This window comes from Apis dorsata, unplaced genomic scaffold (genome assembly GCF_000469605.1).
Source record: "Apis dorsata unplaced genomic scaffold, Apis dorsata 1.3 scaffold_162, whole genome shotgun sequence".
Classification (NCBI taxonomy): Eukaryota; Metazoa; Arthropoda; class Insecta; order Hymenoptera; family Apidae; genus Apis; species Apis dorsata.
Genome location: NW_006263451.1, coordinates 544,661 through 549,212, shown reverse-complemented (window position 1 = coordinate 549,212; position 4,552 = coordinate 544,661). Strand labels below are relative to the sequence as shown.

The window sequence follows — 4,552 nt, the reverse complement described above, 5'->3', positions numbered from 1 at the left end:
TTTTTTTTTTTTTTGATGCGCTCCTAGCTTTCCTTCCTATTCCTTCCCAGCTTTTCGGATTTTCCAATGTTTTTCTCGTTCCAACGCGTTATGTGGGCTAGCGATATAGGAGTGGAATGCTAGCCGATAGTTGCTGAGTCTACTACTAGATATTTATTATTTCGAACGAGGAGGCATAAGTCTCGGGGAGGTTAAAGCGTAACTCGAGAAATATCGAGTGTATATCCAGGATATATTTCAAATTTAAATTAGAAATTCTTACGGGTATTGCAAATGGCAATATTTCACTTGTTCCCATTTTTCCATTGTTCGAATTCGATTTCGAAAATTTCACCCATTATTAATTCGAGAAATAAATTAATACCGCCCACGTCATTATTGATCCCTAATCGATTCGTCGCACACACCCTCGAGTGTGTTCCACCCTACTATCTCGCCGACATTGTCGCCGGCTCGATAAACAGTTTACATCCCCTTCTTCCGGAATTCAGCCGTGGTAGGTGTGTAACAACGTCCGCCGTTTCGACTTCCTTCGGCGAATCTCGCTCCCCCTCGTGTTCTCGCGAGGGTGAAGCAACAATTCTCGCGTTCCCCTTCTACCTCCCCCGGCGAGAATTATCGAGGCCGTGCAATATCGTTGCGGATATTGTTTCGACCCGAAACGAGAATTGGAGAGGCAACAATGGGCCAACACCCCCTCCTCTCCTCGTTGCGCGGAGAGGGGAAGAGCAGTTTCCTTTCCTTCCACTCCGAGGAGAGGAGAGAACGAGGAGGTTTCATTGTCCACGACCATTCTTCTCCCAACCAGTGGCAGTCGAACTACTCTCAGTCAGTCAGTCAGTCAGTCAGTCAGTCAGTCAGTCAGTTAGCCGGCACAAGCAGACTGGTTGCCGACCTACCGAGCATGGAAATACAATTACCACAGGCGGAGGAACACTATGCCTCGCAGCTCTCTCTCCGCCATTACGAGGCGCCCGTAATTCTCTCGCGCTCCTATTCAGCCCCTGCCGCCCGTAATGACGTTTGATTGTGCGCCACCGACGGATATTCGATTAAACAAACAATATTAGATCCGCAGCCGGAATTCGCGAATCTGATTCTCGCCAACAACCGTTGTCGACTCTCGTACTCGGTTGAGATTATATAAGGATAAGGATTTCGAATAATGGAGAGGGGGGAGGGTAATTGGAACACGAGGAATAGGATCGATTAAAAGTGTTTGAATACTATGACACTGCCTTTTTCACGATATACGAATCTGACAGGAAATAAGGAGAATAGAACGGTTTATTATTTTTACGGTAGGTTTTTATGATAGAAATGAGAAATGTTTGAAAGAAGAGTTAGTCGAACGAAGAGGAAAGGTGTATCTAGTTTTTGGGGAAATTATTCGTAAATTACGAAGGATCACAGAGGATTTTTAGCAGATTCGTAGCATAAAGAAATAAGGAAATAACGAGGAAATCGCGAGGCGACGTTGAAGCGCGAGGGGGTAGTGGTGGAAGGCAAGGTTGCTCATCCGCCGCCAACTAGGGGACCGCTTCGTGGATAGTACTCGACGTGGTACCGTTATACTCATTAATGTAATATCACCTTGTAAAAAATGTGATGAGTTAATAGCGATGCCGGAGAACGGAGGAAAAACTTATGCCTTAGCATGTGGCATGCTTGGATAGCGTAATATAAATACACGCGAATCCATCGAAACGCGTTTCATCGAGAGGCGATAATTTCACGATTTATTTCATCGTCCCGGTGAAAAGTGGCCAATTCCATTGTCGATATCCCTCGATATTGCAATTTCATCGCGGACAATTATTCGAGAGAAACCCGATTCTCTCGAATTTATCGAAAGAAACCGAGTTCTTTCTTTACTTAAAGTCATATTATTGACTGGACGATGAAAACGATAATATGAAAAAGGATTTAGCTAAACGAACATATTTAATCATAATTGCTCTTTACAATAAATATTTGAAATGTGTGTATCGAAGAAAAACAAATAGATATCAACTATGAAATAATTATTGGCCAACATTCAATAATTAAACAAATAAAATTTCGGTGAACTTTAAATTCTATATATTGACGATGCGGAGGAATAGCGTGTGGCGTTGGAAAGATCGAAAGAGGACATTTTACGTGGATTCGATTGAATTGTAGATACATTTATCGATGCATCTTGCGACAATTTGGACAGAATTTAAACTCGATCGATAAGATCTCGATCAATTCTGATCGTACTCTTTCACCGATATTTTATTGCTTATCCGTTAAACAAAAATATTCTGGCGGATCCTCGATTTGCGGACAGTTCGTTTCAACCCTTAAAACTCCTCGATCCATATTTCTTATTCAAATATCGAGTTAGACTTGATATTATACAACGCAGTTTCTAAAATAATTTAAAATATTTTTTTTCCTTCAAATACTTTGCAATAATTTACACAATATTTTATAGAGACCCCTCCTTTTAAATCCTTTTTGTAAACGAATTAAAAAGTTGTTGCTAGATAAAAAGAAAAACAAAGAGCGTAAAGGGTTATAATCTTTCGAAAAAAGAAAGATTCCGAGGAGATTTCGTTTTTGGGGGAAAAAAGTTTTATTTAAGACAAGGATCTGCAAGGAGGTTGAATCTAGGAAGTTTTCACCGAGAAAAAAACAGAGAAGAACTGCGGGGAAAAGTAATCTCAGTTGGCGAACAGTCTCACCCGACCGATTCTCTCCCCCCGCCCTTGCCTCCTTGCGAATCCTTGTTTGATTGAATACAGAACTCGATTTCGTTTCACTTGGCGCTCGCGGAAGTTGCTTCTTTGCCAGATTCGGCGAGCAGAGCCCTATGCACGCAACCACTGTTGAACTGATAAGGGCATAAGCGAGGGCATAAATTCGTTCCCGAGTCATATCCTGGGAGCAGGATGCCCGCGGACGGGCGGAAATCCGAAGATTGCCTGTCTCTCGGGCTTGTATCCGCGTTTTTCCTCGCTCGATCGCGTTTACAAATATTTTCCTCGCGTTTGCATCTCCTCTTCGGATCATTGGATTCAACGAGAAAAGAATATGGCGGTCATACGCGCGGCCATCAATATTTTATTACACATACGAACGAAAGAGAGGGGAAATATTATCCATGTTACGCGTATGTTATAAATAGAAATGAAATTTTGATTATAAAGATAGCGTGGATACTTAATTTCAAATGTTTCTCTTCAAAAATCGTTAATTAAAGAATGGTGGATAACGTTTGGAAAGAAATTTCGATCGTGTCTGTCGATAGATACTAGCGCAGGAGGAAAAGAAGAGAGGAGGGAAAGGTTAATAGATAAATCGTAATTTATGCCCAAGCGTAATCTTCCCGTAAAATAGAATTACCCTCCATCATTCTTCAAATTATACAGTAATTAAACGCCCCAGAAGAATATTTTACGCATAAAATGCGCATCCAATGGATTATCAAACGTTTAATTGCTAGCCTTGTACACTTGGTTATTCCAGGAAACGTGTCCCTTAAACGTAAAATCCCATAAACGTATTCCTTAAACGTAACAAGTTTCGTATTCCTTATAAGCCGTCCGCGTTAATAAACGGTCGCAAGCGCATTTAACTTGGCCGATAGCTTCGCGAAAGAAAAGAAAGAAGAAAAAAAAAGAAAAAAAGATCCCGGTTAATGAGCCTTTATTAAGTACTCCTTGTGTACATTTTTTCAAGTGTACACTCTCCTGTACTTTCGACCAATCCGAGATTATATCATAACATCGTAATCATAACATCGTAACATTCAATTTTTCAAGTTTATCATCTTATCGGAAATCTCTTGTTCTTTCTACGTCACATCGATGTATTAAGTTGGAAATAAAGTTCTTGGAAAAAAACTTTATTAAACAAAATGAAGGCCATTGCAATCAATGCACTTTTGCCAATAAGAGAAACAAGTTTTGTTATTCCGGTTAAATAAAATTCCTGGAAATAGGAAAATTGTTCAAATTTGCTTCTTAATCGAAAATAGAACAATTTAAAATCAAAATAACAAAAAGAAGAACTTTCTTTCCAACCTAATATATTGTATATCAAAATACGATCATCCTATCGCAATCATCATACATTTAATTCTAAATTAATAAAATTATAAACGTTAAATAATCTAAAAATAGATAGACAACAAAATTTGAACGAAATATTTTATATTCGAAGTCATTCACGAAATATCTCGAAAAAGGAAAACTTGAAACTTTCGTGAAAACGTTTAATAAGAAACTTCTACCCTCTCTCTCTCTCTCTCTCTCTAAACAAATAACCAAAATTACAGGTTTTCGAAACGAAAATAATTTAACGGGAGGATTTATAGCGCGGTATCGATACAATGTTCTCGATTAACATATCGGCCGCTTTGTGTTTACCAATAAGCACACGCCCCGTGTTCTCGTTTTAATCCGTAACTTCGGGATACAATGTTGTCCAGGAAGATGCGGTATTACAGGTATTTACCGTCGTTACTAAGAAGACGTTCATAATTCAGAAACATGGCAAAAGTGTGTTATTTGCGCTATACCAC

General features: G+C 39.4%; 1 protein-coding gene across 3 annotated transcripts in view; it reads right to left on the bottom strand.

Moving 5' to 3' along the window:
* LOC116185332 overlaps positions 1–4,552 on the bottom strand; it is a 65,721-nt gene that overhangs the window by 46,867 nt on the left and 14,302 nt on the right. For 2 of the 3 annotated variants that reach the window (XR_004150168.1, XR_004150167.1), the window contains exon 1: positions 1,594–1,813. The exons of the other annotated variant lie outside the window; for it this stretch is intronic. The gene's annotated coding sequence lies outside the window, so the exon portion shown is untranslated. Of the gene's footprint in view, positions 1–1,593; positions 1,814–4,552 lie in introns of those variants that run through there. 3 annotated transcript variants of the gene reach the window in all.